Source organism: Eulemur rufifrons, chromosome 18 (assembly GCF_041146395.1).
Source record: "Eulemur rufifrons isolate Redbay chromosome 18, OSU_ERuf_1, whole genome shotgun sequence".
Lineage (NCBI taxonomy): Eukaryota > Metazoa > Chordata > Mammalia > Primates > Lemuridae > Eulemur > Eulemur rufifrons.
The window spans coordinates 24,196,479-24,219,107 of NC_091000.1; positions in this window are offsets into that span (position 1 = coordinate 24,196,479).

Below are 22,629 nucleotides of genomic sequence, written 5' to 3' on the forward strand. Positions count from 1 at the left end.
GGAATGTATGTGATTACATACAATCAAATTCATATAACAGAATTTAATCATATTACCTTTTCAAAAATAAATATTTAAGCATCTTCAAACAATAAAACAATGGCTTGTTTTCTCAATTAGAGAAAAGTAGAAAAATGTTTGCACATAGTGATTCTCTCACAGATACACAGTTGACTGAATGAGGATCAACAGCAGCTATTTTCGGTGGAGATTCGATGTTGTTATGAAGAAATGGAACTTACAAAGAAGGAATAGCAGAACTACCAGAAAGGAGTAATGTACAAAAAGCACATTTAATATTGTAATACTCTTTTGAATACAAACTAAAATAATAATCCAATTTTTTAAAATACAAAGTAAAGCTTGATTTGTCATTGTTGTTGTTTACCAGATAGTAACATGGAGAAAATAAAGTAAGGAACGTCCTGGAAGGAGGCCTAGAACTAAGAGGTCTTCCTCCTAAATATGGCATAATTTAAAATCTCCTTATGATTTATTAATCATTATCGCAAGTGTAGTTTCTGTTTTGAGTTTTTTTAATTAAAATAACTTTTTTTATTGTATGGTTCTTAAAATATGACAAAAAATGTAGCCTTATAACTTGAAGAGAGAAATTTGATCTCGTTTCCTTTAATCCTTCACAGGTGTCAATGTGCATCATCATTCCTTATGACAGAAGTCAAAACTGAAAGTAACACCATTTAAATTTGACTTCAGATACCAGTAAATAGTTAAGTCATCAGACAATATTATATATGCAAATAAATAGATTTTTGCTTTTTAGAACTTAGGTATGACAATTAACCAAAAAGCCACTTATCACCCATTGATTACATTCAGTATTCATGACTAATTAACTAAAAATAGTATGTTCTAGATTTCTTGATTTCAAATTTTTTATTTGTATTTGAATTTTTATTTGTTTGCCTTTTGTACATTAAACACACACGTGTGTGTGAGAAGCGGGGAGAGAGAGAGACTGACAATACCAACAGAGCAACTAGAATGTTAATACATTTAAACATTGCTGGTGGGAGAATAAAATGTTTCAGCCACTTCGAAAAATATGAAAGTTTGTTTTATAAACTTAATATTTAATATATAAATGGACAAGTCTAACCTTAGGTATTTGCTCGACAGAAATAAAAACATATTTCCATAAAAATACTTTCATACAAATGTTCACAACATTTATTCATAATAATACTAAACCAGAAACAAACCAAATATCTATTAATAGGTAAATGAATAATGTGTGGTTATATAAATAAAATGCATAAACTAATTGTACACTCATCCACACATATGAATTAAATAGAAATTATTCTGAATGAAAGAAGTCACACAAAACATATTGTATGAGTCCATTTTTAAGAAATTCTGGAACCGGAAAAACTATAATGAATCAGATCAGATTTATTGTTTCTTGGGTTAGATATTAGGTAATTGTGGCACAGCTGGAGTACAAAAAGGAACATAATGAACTTTTCTGTATAAGTGTAAGTTTTCTACATCTTGATTGAGGTGGTAGTTATGCAAGTGTATGCATTTTTCAGAAATAATCTGCTGCACATTGATTTTCAGGGAAAAGTCTTAGATGTTTGAAAAATTCTATAATATAGCAATATATTTTTATATTTTCTGGAGAAACACCATTTTGAATCACATGACTGTGACTTTAAATTTCTTATTAATTCAAATAAAAAATCAAATTAAACATCTTTAGGGAATATTGTGAGATAGCAAGTGCCACCTGAGCATTAATGAGATCTTCACCTTATTATAGTATATCACTTACCACTATTAAAATATTTTCCTCAAAAAAACTTTTTACCAATTAGGAAAGAAAGATACATGTATTCCAAATCATATTTAACTCAAAATATTTAAATACTAAAATATTGATGTATCTACAAATATGTGCATATTTATCTCTTTTCAAACCTCACAGGAAATTAATTCTCAAGGCTTAGATCTATTTTGGAGCTAGCCATTTAAATATTTTTGGATTTGAAACAATCATAAAATATTATTTTAAAAATTGGTTCTGACTTTCTACCAGGTAGACAATATTTCATGTTGCATCTGTGGCTTGATACATTTTTTTTTAATATTCTTATGTATACATATAGTGCAATCCCTTCCCTCTAGTATTTTACAACTTGAATTGTCTGCTATACACAGCCAACCTTTATTCTAAGCCAGGAGAGTGTGCACAAAGCATATTTTTGTAACTGTGTACCCCATTCTGTTTACCTAACTTCGCAATCATCCTGTGTCATTGGAAAGTACGGCCAATTTTTAACGGTCATGGCCAGTGTGAAATAATGTGTGAAGCATACTATAAGTTTATACAATAAAAAGGAGCAATTAATAAAAAAGAAAAAAATTACTATGTAGACTAATATAATGGAAAATATGCAAATCTAACAAGAGTGGTGGCTTTGAAGTTTCATGAAGAAATCCATAGGTAAATTCTCCACCCTCAACTATGCAATCTAAATACTAGAAAGTAACGATATATTGACCCAGAAATTTTATGTTAAGGCATAATTTCAGGTTATATTTGACAGGAAAAAATGAGGAAGACAAGTGAATCCTGAGGCACTCTAAATGAAGAAGCAGCAGTATTTATGGTTGAAATAGATAGGAAAGTAGGGTGAGAGATCAAAAGAGAATTCTAAGATTCCTTGCCTGTTAGAACAGGATGCTGGCAATATATTCTGCAGATATCAAGGTTTGGCAATGGAAAAGTACAGAGATGCCTCACTATCTTATATTTAAAGAGATGAGGTTACAACAGGATTTTAAATCTATATTTAACTTTCCTTATTATGCATTGGTATTTCATATGATGATCACTTAAATGGAGGAAAAATTTAAAAATATTAATAAACTACATTATTAGTCATGTATAAAAATACTAAAATGTATGCTATTTAATAGGCAGATACATCTTATGTACTCAAATATTTAAATGTTTTTAAGAAAAAATTTGCATGTGAGTTTTCATGTAGAAAACTCACTCTCATATTTAGCAATTTTAAGAGAAAAACTAATTTTATGTTAGATTTAAAAATTTTAAGTTCTATTTCCGAAATATTTTAAGTACATAGTAATATTTAATAATGATATCTAAGTGACAATATTATTGAACAATTACTATGTGATAGACTCTACATAATGAAATGTACATGGATTATCATATTTAATACTCATCAAGATTTTCTGAATTGATAATCTCAATCTTTGTCATTCAATCCTTTTGAAGATATCCTTTGATTTAGAGTTTGTTATTTTGATGGTGAGGGCATGCTGTATTTAAGTAGTAACTTAAACAAATCTATAATTTGGTAAGATAAATTTGACAACATTACAGAAGATGTAATACATGAAACATGTTGTGACTATCTTCTCTATGGCTCCTGTCACTACTGCCAGTTTCATCATTTTCAGATTTCACAGTGCCTCATTCAAAATTAACAAATTATAATTTTATTGAATGTTTACTATGCAAGGCACTTTGGAAAGATGAAGAAAGATAGAAACATGCATAAGGCAGCTAACTTCATGCAGTTTAACCTGAATTTAAGGAGAAAATCCACTAACACATGAAAAACACAATTAATAGCACAAATGATGATTGATGGTTAGTGGCTCAATATGCCAGGTAAGCAGTCACTGAGTAACTGACATGAAGATTGTCTTCAAGGATAGCAAGACTGGAGAAATGAAGAGGAGATTGGAAATTGTGAGGAAAATTGTGTGGCTATAGATGATAGATATAGAGATAATCATCAATTGCCAAAGGAATGTAGGGAAAAGATATCCTAAATCAGTGCATTTTGTGATTCAAGAAATCAAATTTTAAAAAATAAGCAAAATGAAACTATCAGAGAACAAAATGGACACATTTTGTGACAAAAATGATCCTTTTGTGTAAACAAGAGCCTGGGGTTTCATTACTTAGAGACCTTACATGTTAAACGTGGCCAGAGTGTATCCAAATGTGTCGAGAAAGAATGTGAGCAATGGCATTCGCGGTTAACAACTTGCCAGATGTCATACACATAGTAAGTGACAGGAGCTGTGACTTGAACTCAGAGGTTTGGCCCATTCTTTCTTTCACTCATCTGCAAAGCCTTATTTATTAATTTAACACTGTAAAACTTTAGACTTTTAAAGCTGGTATTGAATGTATGATATTATCTTTATTTACAGATATCTAAGAACGTAATAAAATAGACTTGACTTTATATCTCTTGAATTTGCTGTTACGGTTACAATGTATTCCCTATCTGGATAGTAACTTTCAGATTTTGTTTCTTTTTAAGATTTTTAATCACCAGTTCTATCTGAAAATTATTTGAGGACTGAGGGAATTGGAAGCAATTTATAAAAGTGGATGAAGAAGAAAATGCACAAGTAGAGATGAAGCTCACTACATACCCACAAGAAGTTGCATGATGTGATCTTTGTACTGTTTCCGAGTCGGCCACTGTTTCAGAGTCAGGTCCATGTTTAAAAAGAATACGCAAACTGGCATTATGGAAGATATTCATTAAGGAACTTCTAAACCTTAGGATACAAATGAGGTGGTGTTTCATTTTTTGGGGACAGAAGTTTTTTGATATTTTCATAGCTTTCAGAAAAATCAATCTGTCAGTATGTAGAAATACATGATCTTGTCAATGTGTTCTTTGAAAAATATACTTAGTCTATTTGAAAACTGTATGGTTGAAGATTAAGAAAAATAATTCTATCTCTATAATTTAGTTTATGCTAAATTGCATACTTATATATTTTATGTGTTCATATGTAATCTAGATACTGCAGAACAACTTTTTGAAATGTTCTTGTTCTTTTAGTTAGTTTTGATAATATATATGGTTAAAAAACTAGGTAGAAGTTCTCAGTCTAAACAGAACCAGAGTAAGAAACATATTCATTAGCTAGAGTTATGTAATTATATCAGTGAGACAGGTAATACGTTTTTAAACATGTGCCCATCTATGGAAATAGAATGGAATAGACAACTGTTTATTATCTGAGGCTGAAGATAAAATTCATGGTACTGGCCAGAGACTTTTTCTAAGTATCAGAAAAGATAAGTCTTCAGATTTGTTCGAATGGGAAGAAGGAGAAAGAGCAAAGTTATCCTCTGCTAGGTTCCTATTAACTTTTACTTGTTTAATGTAACTGTTGCATTTAGTTTAGATTAGTATAAGAAAAACTCATATTTTTATTCATACTTAGTCTTTCTAACCATAAGTATGGTATGTTCTTTTTATTTGACTTGTAAAGGTGACCTCTTTTTAATTCTCTTAATTAGTTACTATTGTTCTCTGCTATTATTTTCATTTCTTATATTACCTAGCCACTTATCCTTGTAAGTATGAATATGAGGGTCGTCCGTAAAGTATCCAACCATGTAAACCGTTCTCGTTATATTCCCAATGGCTGGATACTTTCTTGATGGCCTTCATATATTGACTTTTATATGTTATTTTTTAACCAACCATTTTACTAAATTCTATTATCTTTGGTAATGGTTTTTCAACAGGTTCTTCTGAGCTTTTCTGGTAAGAAATATATCATTTTTTATAGCACTTTCCATACTACATTTAGTTGTAATTCCTCTTTTTTTTCTTATCTAATTTTATTGGTTAATACTTTCAAAGTCAGAATTGTTCCAGAATAAGAAGACATTTATCCAGGTCACATTTTTCACACTCCTAATTCTGTTTCATGCTGATGGATTCCCTGCCTGTTCTCAATATGGAAGGCATTTGGATATACAAGACTTGAGAAAAATTTTGTTTGTCTTTAAAATAGTGTCATTCTACTTGACTTATGTGAGATTTCCACCGATTTTCCCTGTTTGGTACACTGAAGCAGGTTATGAGACTTCTTGTTTCTAGAATATTGCCTAAAAGGAAAAAAATGATCTTTACTGCTCTTTTCCTTTCAAAGTTGGTCAAATTGTATACTGTTAAGGGAAGAGCAAGAGAGAGGGAATGGTCTGAGTTAAATCAATACAGGAATGGGTTGCAGGGGTATGAGGGGAAGGCTACAGTAGTATCACAGGTGTTTGCTATGATTTAAATAAGCAGGAGATTTTCAGCCACTTAACTGATATGGATTAAATCTCTTTTTCTTGGAACTTGCTCTGATTCAAAGGTGAAAAAAATCATAGTGTCTAATAGCTTTTAGTCATGTCACTATGGTTATTGGGCTATTTTAATTCTTTCCAAAACCTATAAAGTTATTGAATGAATATATTTAGTTTATTATATTGTGTTTTTAAAGAAAGCTTTTGCCTTCATTGTTATTTCAATGACATGTTTATTGAGGGAAAAGCATTTGTTCATGTTCCCCCATTATAACGAGGAATTATTGGTTCCTAAACTTTTGAATGCTTTCTTCAAGAATACAATGAGCAGTATTAATAGGGATAATGAAAAGCTGGCAATAAACAAATACCTAATAATAGAAAACATATTGTTTTCTTTATCTGCACATAATATTGTATTATATTGTCATTAAAATTTTTTATGAAGAGTTTATATTAAAAGTTAAAAATTCCCAGGTATGTTATACTGCACAAAAGAATGAGGATGCGGAAGTTTAACTTAAATATTTTACAAATTTTAAAATGTCTAAAAATATTAGAAATAAAAAGACAGTATATTGTTCTTTGCTTTTTTCATTTTAAAAATTATATATAATGATATATTCCTCATATTAGAAAATAAAAAAATAAACGTTTCACTTAAGTACAATGAGTAATTTCTACCTAGTCCTTTAACCATATATGTTATTAACACTGACTAAAGAAACCGGAACATTTCAAAAAGCTATTCTGCAGTAGGATCTAGATATATACGAACACCTGAGCCGGTTACCAGAGGCTCCGGTGGGTGTGGATCCTCTCTGGTCCCTAGGTTGTCTGGACTGTCTCCAGGACCTCGGTCAGTAGGGCTGGGCCTGGGATGAGGCTCCCTTCAGGGTCTGCAGGCTACAGGCCTATTCTCATGTGTGCAGTTAAGTGTGACTTTCTTAGGGTCTCTGGGACAATGCATGGTGTATAGCTGGGTGGGTTTCTCGGCAGCACTGGCCCTGGACAACGGCTGAGAGGGGCTGAAGCCAAACTACAGGGCCGCTTCAGGGTCTCTAGGGTCGCAGATAGGCATGTCTCCTGGCTGGTCTGTGGGCTGGTAGGACTGCTCTCAGGCTGCAGCTGAGAGGGGCTGGTGCCAACTTACAGTGCTGCTTCAACATCCACAGTGGGATCTAGGTGAGCGGGTCTACCCCTGGGGTCACTGACAGGCATGTATCCCTTGGGGCGCCTGAGTGGGTCAAGACTGTTCTCAAATTGCCCGAGAGTGGCTGCAGCTGAGTTTCGGGATTTACTATGGGATTCTCCTGCTGCATGCATCAAAGTTTAATTTTAAGTTGTGACCCCACGATACCTACTGACTTACCACACATCTCATTGTCCTCCCATTTCCCTACACTTAAACTTAGAAAAGAAGCAAAAAGGGAAAATTATCAAATAGTTTTTAAAGATCTCTCCTCACCAAACCCCATTGTATTCTAGAATTAATCAAAAATGGCAAGGGTTTGCTAACACTTTTAAGATTTAATTGTGAGCTAGTTTTCTGAATATACTGAATATATTCAGAAAGAGTTGAAAAGGAATTGTGAAAGATAAAATTGAACAGTGACTTTCCATTTCCTTCTAGTTTAAGTTGTTTAGATATAGAAAAGGTCTACGCAACTTCATTATGTTAGAACACGCTGTGCTCATATTCTGTAATTTAAAATGTACATTTCCAAACAAAGCAAAAACAAAGCAAAAATGTCTGAATTACTGAAAGTTTTGATCATTTATGCATCTAATTTACTCCAGCATCATACATACTTATATGATATTTTTAAACTTCATATTTCAATGTAGTGCAAAAGTTCTGTATGTAAGGCAGCTTTGTTTACTAAACCTACTAAATTGCCACCACATTCTTTGATTACTTAGTATCTTTGTAAACAGTATCAGCCCTTAACACTTGTCATAATATTGAAGATTCTATTTTATTGCTTTTTTTCTTTAGAAAAGCCTTTAAATAATGCTGGAAAAACTTTTATGCTGTTAACCAATGCAAGAGCATTTATAAGGACAAATGTCTTTGTTTTGAAAATCAGTACACATGCTTTTATGATCCCCTTTTCAAGTTTAATAAAAGTACTCAAAAACTGTAAATAACAGAAGACAAGAAGTTCTGAACATTTTTAGGTGATATATGGATGTGGCTGAAGTATTTCAAAGATCATTTTAGAACTTTATTTTTAGAGAAGAGATAACAGCTACACCAAGGAACTAAATGAGCATCTTATTGAAAAGCAAAAGAAGGAAAAACAATTTCATAATTAATATATGGGTTTGCAGTATATCTAATGGTGATTTACATATTGAAGTATAATAGCATTTGCTTATTTTTTCAGAACCAAGGTACTAACTCATCATAAAATATGGTTTGACTTCTGGATATAATATACCTTCTTCATAAAATAATGTCCTGAATTTTATATGAGAATTTTGCATTATAAATGTGCTGTACAAAGCACTCTGACAAAGATTACAATAAATCTTCCTTCAAATTTTACTCTGATGTATAATATATAATAATGAGAAATAGAACCACACAAGTACAAAAGAAAAAAAGAAATATTCATCTTGTGTGGTTCTTTCACTTAATCTCTTTTAACATCTAAAGATGCAGATTTCCTATCTCCAATCAAATATATTAGGTATGCAATTATTGCATTTACTACTGCAGTTTAACTGTTTAGAAAAGACAAGTCCACTCTCTATTAAATATATGAGGAAAATATCTTTAGTACACACTAAATGTATTATTCTTAATAAGAAAAGTCATTCAAGGTTTATATTTTTTATGAAATGTCAAAATCTCAGTACCTGCTAAAAGCAGAAATAGAAACGTATGAAATAAACTCTCCTGTATTATGAAAAATTACAAAACTATCAATTGTTTTGTACAAATTTAGCAGTGGCAAATTTAAATTAAAATTACTTATAACAAAACTAATAAGTAATAAAAGGATGTACACACACATAATTTTTTTGAAATGTGTACACATCTATTTTATATTTAAGGTTACAACAATAAATATTAAATTATTCTGAATTATTAAAACATGTCATTAGGGAATAGTTTATGTTTTAATATTTTATCATTTACTATAAAATTATATTTTGTTTGATTATTAATGAAACAATTTGATATAAACTTGCAAACAATTTACTAAAACAAGAAACTATGCCTACATAAGAAGACATGTGGACGGACTATGAGGTAAAACTCAACCTTTGTTTGTAATTTTTCACAAGTAGCAATTAAAAGATTTAAGGAAAATTATTTGAAGTGAAATATTTTATCTATAATTTACACATATAATTTATATGCAATCAGCAAAAAAGTTTCTGTTGGTGGGACTGCAAACTAGTACTACCTCTATTGAAAGTAGTATGGAGATACCTCAAGGAGCTACAAGTAGAACTACAATTTGATCCAGCAATCCCACTACTGGGTATTTACACAAATGAAAAAAAAGACATTCTATAAAAACAACATCTGTACTCGAATGTTTATAGCAGCACAATTCGCAATTGCAAAGATGTGGAAGCAATCCAAGTGCCCATCAATACATGAGTGGATTAATAAAATGTATATGCATAACATGAAGTACTACTCAGCCATAAAAAAATGGTGAACTCTTGTATTAACCTCTTAGATTATCCCGATGGAGCTAGAGCTCATTCTTCTAAGTAAAGTATCACAAGAATGGAAAAGCAAGCACCACATGTACTCACCATCAAATTGATACTAATTGATCAACACTTAAATGTGCACATATGAAAGTAACATTCATCAGGGATCAGGCAGGTGGGAGGGGAGAGGAGGGGATGGGTAAGTTCACACCTAGTGGGGCAGTGTGCACTGTCTGGGGGATGGGCATGCTTGTAGCTTTAACTTGGGTGGTGCAAAGGCAATTTATGCGATCAAAAAAATAAAATCTTACAATTTAGTAAACTTAACAACAATAAAAATAAATAAAAATTAATAAAGAAGTAATAGATAAATTCTTAACTAGCAATGATGAGAGATTTGGGATCTCCCATTATTTTTATGCAACTTTAGAAAAGATTTAGTTATTTGAAACAAACAAAAAAACAAAGTAAACAAAACAACAACATGTAAAGAATAAATTTACTTTCCTAAGTATAAATATCTGGAAATATTAAGTATTGAAGATAATATGTTGAAAATGTTTAAATAAATTTAAATATAAATAACTAAAATTTATTAGACTGCTATCATGTTTCAAGGACAAACGATTCTTGCATGGATTATCTCTTTGATGCTTCACAGTCCAGTAAGTTTATTTGTACCTTATTTACAATTGAAAACTCTTATCTGTCTCTCTCTATATATGTCTCTGTGTCTGTGTCTCTCTCTCTGTGTATATATAGATATATACACACAGATAGATAGATATATAGAAGAGCTATATTTGCTTTCAAAACCCATGTTTTTAACTACTGCAAGATATTTCCTCCCCTCACATTCTATGCTGTTCTAACGCTCCTGTGGTTTTCTATGCTATACCCTTGCATATCCATCTCAATGTGACAAAAACCACCAAGAGAAAGCCTCTTAAGAGATCTTCCTACTTTCAATGTCATTTCCACTCACATCATCCTCTTCGTTATCAACACAGTGTTCTTTTTAAAATATAAATGTGAACATGTTATTCCCCTTTTTAGACTCTGTCTGTGGCACTTCATCTTGTCCTCACTTTTTATTATTCCAAACTTGCGTTTTCTAACATAAATATCTTAAAATGTTTCAAACCCCAGTATTCTCTCCTTTTCTCCCCTGCCTTTTTCTTCCATCTTCACCCTCACCACTGAATAAACAGACACATGACATGCACATGCTCACCATGTTCTCCACGCTGTCACGGCAACACACATCTGCTTTTGCTGCTCTCACTCCATGGATGTCTGGCTCATCATCCACATTATCTTTTGAAGTATAATATTTTCATTATTTTAAAAACCTGAAGAAGCATGTCTCCACAAGTCTCTCTTGCTTGAAAACCTATATATGGTTAAGTGCCTATCTTTTCCTTATCTTTGATTTTCTGTGATTTGGATACAATATGCCTAGATATAGTTTGGTTTTGGTTTTTGTTGTTATTTTTTTCTTGACATCTTTCCTACTTGCTGGCCTTAGAGCTTCCTGGATCTGTGGTTGGGTGTCTGATAATAATTTGGAGAATTCTCAGTCATTATTGCTTCAAATATTTCTTCTGTTTCTCTCTCTCTTTTTTTCTCCTTCTGCTATTCTCATTACAGATACGCTATACCTTTTGTAGTTATTTCAAAGTTCTTGGATATTCTGTTCCATTTTTTTTTTTTTGCATCTTTTTTCTTGTTGCTTTTTAGTTTTGACAGTTTCTGTCATCATATCCTCAAGTGCATAGATTCTTTCCTCAGCTGTGTCCAGTCTACTAATGAGCCCATCAAAAAATTTTTCATTTCTATTGCAGTTTTTTGATCACTAGCATTTCTCTTTGATTTTTTCTTAGAATTCCATCTTTTTGCTTACATTACTTGTCTGTTCTTGCATGGTATCTGCTTTTTCCATTAGCGCCCTTAGCATATTAATCATAGTTATCTCAAATTGCTCATCGAATAATTCAATACTTCTGGCATCTGACTCTGGTTCTTATACTTACTCCATCTCTTCAAATTGTGTTTTTTGACTTTTAGCATGCCCTGCAATTTTTGTGCAAACTATACATAATGTACAGGAGTAAAAGGACCCAGGAACTGATCCTGTGAAGTTTTCTCCTTGCACATCTCTGCTCTGGTAAGTTGTGATTCTCTTCATCTGCCTGTCTCTTAATAGTGCCTGACACTGTTAAGTCACAATGGACTAATTTAAATTATACAATCAAGCAAACCCCAAATTCAATATCTTGAACCATTTAAGGTTTATTTCTTGTTCACATCCATTGGTAGTTGTCTGAGATTTCTCTTGCATTTATGTTTTATTTACACTCACAGGGTGACAGACTCAAACATCTGGGGTATCACTGGTGAATCATGCACCAGCTTATAAAACATCTGTCTGGAATTGTCACACTTGTCAATCACTCATATTTCTTTGGCCAAAAAGTCACATGACCATACTTAAATATAAAAGGAGCAAGGAAGGGCCAGCCTACCATGTACTGGGAAGGAAAATCACAGCTTCACTTTTTCCAATTTTTAAAATTTATCTATTAGTGTTGTAGGGGATAAAAAAGTAATATCTTTTCCTCACTCTTTGCAAGGTTCATAGTTGAGACACCTATAACCAAAAACAGATAAATAAGAGAAAAACATAAATTTATTTTACCAAAATTTTGCATGATATGAGAGCTTTCAGAAAGGAAGCTCCAAAGACCCAGAGAAAACTGTATTTTTATGGACATTTATGCAAAGTGTGATTAAAGAACAAAAGAGTATGATCTCATGGTAATAAACTGGGGCAGGGGTACTTAGCAAGACCTGTTTGTTAAGCTTCTTCTTGGAGTCCTTATTTGGCATTTCTTCCCTCTGGGTACAGGGCAGGACACCTGTCATACCAGTCTTCAGGGGAGAAGGCAGGAGAAGGTCAAAGAGTGACTTTTCTGCTTCTGTGGTTTTCTCAGTTTTCTTCAGCTTAAAATATTTAGTGTGCCAAGGTACCATATTTTTGGGGTATTATGTTCAGAAACCCAACAGTTTGCATCTTTAAAGTGACTCTATATCACAGCTTGCCTCTCTGCTTTGCTGTTAAGTGTAAACACCAAAACACAGTTTTTCAGACATTTGAGATCATTCCTTGTTACTAACATTTATGTTCTCATTTTTAATTTTAGTTTTAAATTTCCCCACGTTATTGTTTGATAATAGGGAATATTGAAAAAAATCTTAAATTAACATTTGAGTATGTACTTTTAGGTGTATTTGTCACCTCATTGTATTTTAACCTAAATCTGAAGAAATAGCAGTTGCCTCCAAGAATTTGATTAAAACTAATTTCAAAATGATTGATTAAGATATAGAGATAATATGCTATCATAGAAAAGGACACGACAAAAGAAGTAAGTAGATGGAAATGAAGCATTACTCCTAATAATGGAGGGCCCTTGGGCACTTATTTAACCTTTCAGGATGTCATATCATGATCTTTATAATAAGACAGTTGGATTAAATGATACCTATGGTGCCCTAACTCTAAAATTCTGATTTATGAGAAATGGTAATGAAGACATATCATATCATTGCAAATTGCTCCTACCTGCTTTGTTTATAAATTACTCATACATTGAATTCTCAGTGTCCCCAAGACTGCTCTCTTAACTTTTAACTCTTTTTTGACTAATTAGGCAGTTGAAACTAAAATGGATTAGCATAATTGTGCAATTTTATGGTACGCAGTTGCCTGGAAAACATAGTATCTGAGAGTATTAACTCTTCACATATTTTCTTTTAAAATATCTATTAGTTAAGGGAATGAGCATTGGATAGAGCATTTTAGAAATATTATTCAACAAGTACATTTTTAAATAACTCCTGCTAATTTTAAGTAGTCATAAGTTCCTGTTTCTACTAAGAATTATACTAAATGTGTGAATTAGATTTTCAGCGATAGCTAAGTACATAATTTCTTTTCCAATAATTTTTCTTTCCAATCTTATCTAAATAATAATTGAAGGGAATTTGATAGATTAATTTTAGTATCAAGTGTTGGGGGAAATAATAGAAGAGATCATGTATTTAATTGTTTTATAAGTGATATAAGTTTAATCAAGCAAAAGGAAACTGAGTTTTACCATCATCATTTAATAAAGGAGTTTGAAAAGCATATACGAAAATTTAATTTTAAGATATTTCTTACAAATTTCACATTGACAATGTATATTTTTGAGTATTTTTTCTTTTAGAATTAATTCTTGAATCAATGTTTCATGTTATTTTGTTTTATAATTATTCTATATATTTACATTAAAGTTATACTTTTAAAATCTAAATATTAAATGCATTTAGCTGCATGTATAAGCTTACGTATTTGGGATTATATATTTTTCCTAGATAATTTTGCTCTCATATTCAGTATATTAAGAAGTTAAGCAGCTTCCCTTCCCAAGGTCCTATTCTGCTAATTTATCTTCCTTTACTTCCATGCCCTCCATATTTCATCACATCAGAAGATCGTTATTTTAACCAAAATTTAAATAGATGCTGGGATTACATGTTAAAATCTTTGTGACCTAAAATGTAACACTGTTTTAATTACTTTGTCTGTTTTGTTTGTAGGATTATACATGTAATTGCCTTGCTTTTTAAAGTCACAATTTAAAATTTAAAATAAACCTTAGATGATACATTGATGAACACTGAGCTCTGGAACCATATTATGCAGGAAATCTTCCATAATGTCCAGACTGGAGTAAATGACCTTACTTTTACTAAAATGTAGCTTTTTAATCATTACATATGTACACACATATATATATACACACACACAAATAATGAATATAATGAATATATGAATATATGTATATATGTGTGTGTGTATATATGTACATATAAAAGGGCAGAGAAAGTAAGAATTATAATTCTGATGCTTTCATTCTTCAATATGTGTGTGCTGAAAGAGTCTATTGATAAAATCTGAAAAAAGTGAACAATGGAAGAATTAAAAAATATGAACAATGACATTTGGGTTATAAAATAAAATTGTGAAAACAAAGGGAACTAGTTTAACTGGATACTAAAATATGGTATAGTTTCATTAATTAAAATGATTCAGTAGTAAAGAATGTTTAGGAAAAAAGCGAGAAATACAATTGAAAAACAGAATCTGCATTTACTCTCTTGCTTAAAATTGTGTTAATTCTCCTGTTCTCTAACACATTCTAGTCCATAGGGATCTCAATTTATTTTTTTAATATTCTGTAGAGCATCATGCTGGTCTGCTGTTGGATGTTATCATGCTAATTGACTTGGTGGTCAGGAATTTTAAAGTTACTCTAGGTATTTTGGAAGATACATACTGGCAGAAAGGCAAGACTTAAACTGCGTGAGCATTTAGAAATCTGTTCCATTAGCAAAGCTGTTAAGGATTTAATGCTCTGGCACATGCTAGCTCATCTCCTCTATGATAAAAAATAAGTTGTTGAAACTTGCACCCCTTTAATAAAATGAGAAGCATCGTGCTTACTATGCCATTTTGGCTTGGAGTCCTCCTGTGCTGCTTTGAGTAAAACTGCTCCATCCTTTTATGATGTTACTATTTTCTCATTGGACCCACAACAAGAAAGGCCTTTTGAACAAGTTCAGGCTGTGAACTGTGTTGTAATCTGCCATGTACCTTTGGCTATATGACCAACAGATCCATTGACAACAGACTCATTCATGGTTGACAAAAGATGCTGTGTGGAGTCTACAGTAGTGTACGGTAAGGTCCTAGGTCTTCACATTCACTCACCACTGACTCACTGACTCACCCTGAGCAACTTCTAGTCCTGCAAGCTCCGGTCACGGTAAGTGCCCTATATAGATGTACCATTTTGTATCTTTCATGCCATATTTTTACTGTGCCTTTTCTGTGTTTAGATACATAAATACTTACAATTGCTAACAGTATTCAGTAGTAACATGCTGTACAGGTTTATAGGCCAGGAGCAACAGACTATACCATATAGTCTAGGCATGTTACTACATATAGATATGTCTATGCCTTCTAGTTTTGTATAAGTACATGCTGTAATGTTTGTACAAAAACGACAATGTCACCTAAAGACACATTTCCCAAAAAATATCCCTGTCTTTAAGTGACTCATAGTTGCCTTATTTTTCTTTCTTTCTTTTTTTTTTTTTAGAGTCTCGTTCTGTCACTCAGGCTAGAGTGCTGTGGCATTAGCCTATCAGCCTAGCTCACTGCAACCTAACGAGATCCTCCTGCCTCAGCCTCCCAAGCAGCTCAGACCACAGGTGTGCACCACCATGACTGACTAATTTTTTCTATTTTTAGTAGAGTCAGTGTCTCTCTCTTGCTAAGGCTGGTCTCCAACTCCTGAGCTTAAGCGATCCTCTCTACTTGGCCTTCCAGAGTTCTAGGAGTACTGGCATCGCTCCCAGACTTGTGTTACCTTTTAGAGGAAGATTCTTGTGTTATGCTGGTTTTTGTATTTTTACTTCTTGAGGCCACTTTCCTCCCTTTGTTTCAAAAATATTAGGAATTTTAGTGCTCTACATATAGCTATTTCCATACAGCTGAGATCAGAGTCCTTTAGACCCCTTATTTATAGATGCCACAACTCATTTCCTCCATTCCCAGTGTTTCCATCCTGATTAATTTGAACAATACACCGAGCAGTTTTCCTCAAGTCTGTACCTTACCCACTTAGAGCATGGTACTGTACTAGAACTCTTAGATCTGAGCATGGGTGACATTGCATAGTCATGTGTGTTTTCATCTATGCATTTTCTGACTATTTTAGTGAACACAAATTATGACATTTACATAGGATGTTCCTTTGTATTACTCATCCATTTGAATGATTGATAAAGCACAATTCATGTAAATATTCAACAAAAAACTTTATTTAGATATTAAGCAAAAAATTCTATTGATAGGCTTTTATAACAATTAGGATAAATTTTTATTTATTAATGTGTCAGTCTTGCAAGGAACTTGTTGCTCTTTGTAATTTTTCCTACCAAACAAGCCTAACGTGCAGAGCAGATAATTTATTACCTGGTTTTGTTGAAGATGTTGCTCATGATTTTTAATTTTCCCATCTTATACTTTATACATTGATTTGTTTTCATGATAGAATTGCTTTTAAATAACCATTGTGACTTTGCTAGAAACTGTAATACTTTTAAAACATGTTTAAATATTTTTAAGAGAAGAGTGATGACAATAGCTATAATGATGTTTTATTCGGATTTATAAACCTGATCATAAAACTAGAAGCTCAACTGCAAACAAAGTTACAGTTCAGCTTATAACTTGTGAACCACTTTATTTCGTTAAGCTTGCTTTGGACCAAATTTGAAGAAATTATGATTTCTGTATCATGAACATAAAATGCCATCTTATCCAGGAGCAGCTTAGAGATTTAGAAGAATTTCTCACATGGTCATTGTACTTTAATGGTCTTACTATATCTCTTATTGGAATATGCTGTACTTTTTGTATTTATTAACATAATAATATATATTAATGTAGTATATAAATTAGCAAGAATTTTTTGTTGTTTTAGTCTACAAGTGGTTAATTCAACAATAATAAAAATAATCTTTAAGTTTCTAAAGTTTCCAAATGAGTTCAGAATTCCATGGCAACTGATTTAGTTATATCTCAGAGAAATTAAACTTGTCTCTTAGGGTATGAATTTTTTTGAGTAACTTATTGCTGCCACGCTCATGCTAATCTGTGGTACGCTTACTTCTAGAATATATTCCTCAAACCTGGGTGTTTTTTCCCTATTTGCATTGTAGCATAGCTGCTGGAAGTGTGGATGGAATTCTTGAAGAGAACTCTACCAGAATAAAAGAGGAACATTAAAGTCTAAATACACAAGGAAAATAACATGTGTTTCTTGATTTACAAGTTCTTTCCTGTTCTAATTTCACTAGGTGACTGTAATAGCCATTTATCCTTTGTTAAACTGTTAGCCCATGAATCTACTACCTCTCTCTAAGCCTGCTTTCCTAGATCTAGTTTCCCGTTTGAGAACAAACATCTTTTCCAGGTGGCTAATATTTACCTAGGAGATGTTAGGCTCTAGGAGAAAACTTACCTATCAACATGCCAGATTGGACAAAGTATGAAAGAATAATAAACTATTGTCCAATAAGACCTATAATTTTATCATTTGTGTCATACGGGTTATTCCATTATAAGACCAGAGGTACCTGATGATCTTAGTTCAGCATTTGTGGCTGAATTAACATTATTATTTCCTTTTATATTTCCCAAGAGTCATCTGTAGCTTTTATCTACAAAAAATCAACACAATGTGGTTTTCCAAAAGATAATTTTAATGATTCTCTTGTAGATAAATTATCTCTCTAACATTTTATTTATATTGGTCACAATGAATCTGTTGGTTTGCTGTGGAAAATCAGCTCAAATGTATTTTTGATGGTAAATGGCTTATGACCCCAATTAGTCAGCAAATCATTTTAGTCTATGTCCATAGTTATTAACACTTAATGAGAGGCTACAATATCCCAGGCTTTATTCTAGGTACTTTATACACATTATTAAACTTAATCCTTATTTTTTAAGGTGAGTATTATGCCCAATTACACATGAAAAGGAATTGGAGGTTAGCAAAGTGAAGAAGGCTTTCTAAGGTCATGCATCTGGTAAAAACTAGGGGTGGCTATGCCTATGCAGTTGGACTAAACAGTATTTCAATTTTTCCCCTGATTGAAAACTTTAAGCCTGTGTAGAGATAATAACCCTATTAGAATCCATTATATGTTGACTAATAAAATTTTTTTAAATTATATCATTATAGTTATATCATTCTATCAACTTTAGCTAAACTTTACTCTTTGTTGATATTTAGATTATCACCATAATCCAATAATTTGCTTAAAGATAATGAGATTTTTATGATGATAGTTTTTCTTTATATTTATTTCCTAAACTCATTTGAGTTTATGGCAAATATGTTTTCTTGAAAAAAATGAATTTGACATATGTATTGAAAATACTTGGTACATAACTGATAATATCATCTAAGAGTTTTATGATTGAAACCTGAATATTTATAGCCATTTTGAAAAGGGAAAGAACATACATAATACATTGAAACACCCATTGAAACTATTCCTGATTATCAATCAAGAATTATGGGACAATTATCAGATTCCTTTAGTATAGTAAACTTAGTATTATGAATATGCAATTTGTAGTTTAATCATTTTAAGGTAAGGTCACCACTAATAACATTTATTGACACATTATGAGAGCTATGTAGAAATGTGTTTCATGAAGAATGTCCAATATAAATCAATTATGCCCTACAGTTCATTCTTTTATTCATTTATTAAACCATTTATTATTTGTTTTTCTATTCATCCATTCCTTCCACTAAGTAATTGTAGATATATTTTAGGGACAGATAATGATGAAAATTCCTCAGAAAGTATATTTCTATGCATACTTCCATAGACATATCAAGAAATTAGTTATTTGGTGATGCTTAATATCTGTTGATAAAATATAACCTGTTAGATGAGCTAGTTAAGAGAAGTTTTATCTGTGCACATTTCAAAGGAAATGGAACAATGTAATCTGGAATTTGTTCAACCTGAATTTGTGTTAAATTTCATATTCATACAAGCATAACTATTCGGCAACAGATTCCAGCACAATATACACTTGAAATGATTAAGAGTAGAGGTCCATCCTTAAAGAACAATGTAATTGTGCACACTTAGCCATAAGAGTAGTTGTTGAACCTCTTAACATCTACAATAACAGAAGGATTTCCTTCTCAAGTTGTGCATTGTTCAATTTATAAATACATTGGAGAACCTTAAGTGATTGATATCTTTGTGCCTCTTGACATTGTTAAAATACAGATCCAGCAACGTAAGTTTAAGGGTTACCATTGTAATAAATGTTATAAGAAACAATAACATATTCATCATGATGTGCTAGTTTACACTCAGGCATCTGTAGACAAGTCTTTGTTGAACTTAAGTGAACAGCCACTTTACTCTGCAGTCCTTAAAACTGAAAATCTCAATGTAATGTAATACTTTTTCAAATCATTGGAGAAGTGACTTAGAAATGATTTTTTTGAGTAAGGAAAAACATTACAGCCCTTTACTATTCTAAAGGACACTTGAATTCCTAGCTGTGAATTTAGAGGAGGGAATAATAAATTGTATGTAATTTATTTACATACAATAGTATGGAGTAGAGCAAGTGGTGATGCTAATGCAACTAGGATTGGATATTCTCTTTTCATTTATATCTGAATATGGGAGGCAGAATTCTTATGCTTCTTTCCTGCTTATTCCATGATCAAACCATTGTTAGCATACTGTAGCACAATTTACATTTGGATATTGATGTCTACATAAAAGTACTTGAAAAAATTCAGAAGTAACACAATCTAAAGAAGACAATCTAAATTTCATTTATATAAATAATTATTTTCAGACCATGAGAAGTTGATGTTATGTTTACTAAGTTGTATAATAAAATTAGTAGTTATTAATAATGTAGACTAATTACAAAAGCCTTGGTTTTGCAATCAAACAAGCTTAGTCTTAAATCAAGATTCTTCTACTTCTTCATGTGCAAGTAACTCCATGTGACTCATTTTCTTATCTAGAAAATAGAAAAGAATAGCTATCTTATGAGATTACAATTAACATTAACTGTGATTGTATGTAAAGTACATCTTTGCCAAAAACCCTTTTAATAAGTGTAGCTTCTTTCTTTTCTGACTGAAAATAAAGAATAACTCTCCAATAGTTCTGAACTTTGGTGAGAATGAAGTTTGTGAATATTGGTTACTACTTTACTATTATCTTTTATATCAACCTCTATGTGATTATAAGAAATATTAACCTGATTTCTTTCCAAAGAAAACATAGGCATTTGTGTTTTATACTGGATCATGTTTTTTTATAGAAAGAATAATGACTTATAGCTGGAAGACATATGTTTTGAAGTCATCTCTACTACTTTTAGTTATGTGCCGATTGGCACATCATTTATTACACTTTTAGACTCTTCATATGAAATTCTAGGAAAATATAAGACGTATTTAAATTAATACATTCAGAGTTAAATGGGAGTTTGAACAAAAATCCTTCTTGCATTGACTTTGGCTTCTTGGTCTTAAAAATAATCAACATCAGTTGATTCCAGGTAATATGAACTATTTTGATTAGGTCTGGTCTCCATTCTAATAAATTCTCTAACATATTCTTGTTAATGTGAATGGTTCTTATAAAATATCTACCTTTCATTCTTATCAACAAATAAACATGCTTCTCTCTAAAGTCTGTTTTGTCATTAGTCATTCTGAACTAATATACAGGTATCTCCAGGTATAAGTAATCCATTACACTATTCACAATTGAACAGTCTTTGCCTTTATATTTTACTAGTAGATATAGTAGCAGTATTTTACACTAGTAGCTTAAACTAATGGTTATTCCTTCATGTCTTTGACAAGTAGTAATTCATTTTTTACTCAGGAAATATTTTAGTCCACAATAAATGTAAAATTTAGTTTCCTCAATATTAATTATTTAGAAAAATATTCTAAACTACCACCTCATGCAAGGTAATATCACATCATGTTTGTTTGTTTTTTGTTTACACCACAATTGTTTTTCCAAATATGTTTCTAACACACAATCTACAAAATGCCATACAGAGAGAAATCACATGATTCTATAAGGCAAGTAGTAATACCTTCACCACCTAATGGAGTCTGGGTCTGATACTGATAACAATGCCTGATACTTCCTTTTAGAAACGTTTATAGATTATCAAGAGCCCAGCACACTTTTTTGAGTGCACTCTATTTTTATGTGACAAATTTGAATCATCTCCCTGGAGTTTTAATTAAAATATACAGAGTAATATTGTTCTTCAGTATTGCAACAAGAAAATACTTTAAATTGCACCTAAGGTGCCCTTTTTGCTACATTTTGAAGCATAGCTCTTTCACTTCCATAATACTCTTGTATTTCTTATAGTGAATTCTGCTTTTTATTAAGTTATTTTGATATGTTTTCTGTTCTGTACAACTCAATTTACTCATTCAGTGAAATAATAATATGGAGCTTCCCAGATTCCAATAGGGATATTACATAATATATATTAAAAATGTGAAATTCTGAAATATACTAATTTGCAGTATATTCTCTATATTTATTCAATAATTTGAGGACTTTTCAGTTTCTAACTTCTTACTTATCATTGCCAAAATAGTTTGATTTGATGGATCTTCCCATTGTAATATAATTAGATTAAATTTTTTAAAAACACAAAAACTAATATTTACAACCATATGTCCTTCACTTTTATTTAATAAATAATGTGTGCTGCCATTTTAAGCCATGAATTATTCTTTAATTCATTTCAACGAAGCATAAATATTTAAGAGTCTACTAGAGGTTCTGCAATGTTGGCTACATTGTCACATATACAGAAAAAAAGTATATAACAATTCCTAAGTTCGTAGTTACCAACTGTACATTTACTAAAGCACTCAGAAAGAATTTCATGAAAATTATATGATATATTGCTAAATTGTATGTAATGAAGTTCTAAAAACTATTGGTCAAAGATATACATTATGCAATATATTTTGGTATCACTAGTAAATGTGTAATAAACTAGAACTGACTTATCCTTCTGACACAGAGGGAGTTTTATGAGATGTCATCTAGGTAGTATATTGTCGCACACTCTAAATTCATGAACTGTTTCATATCCAGATTTATATCAGAAG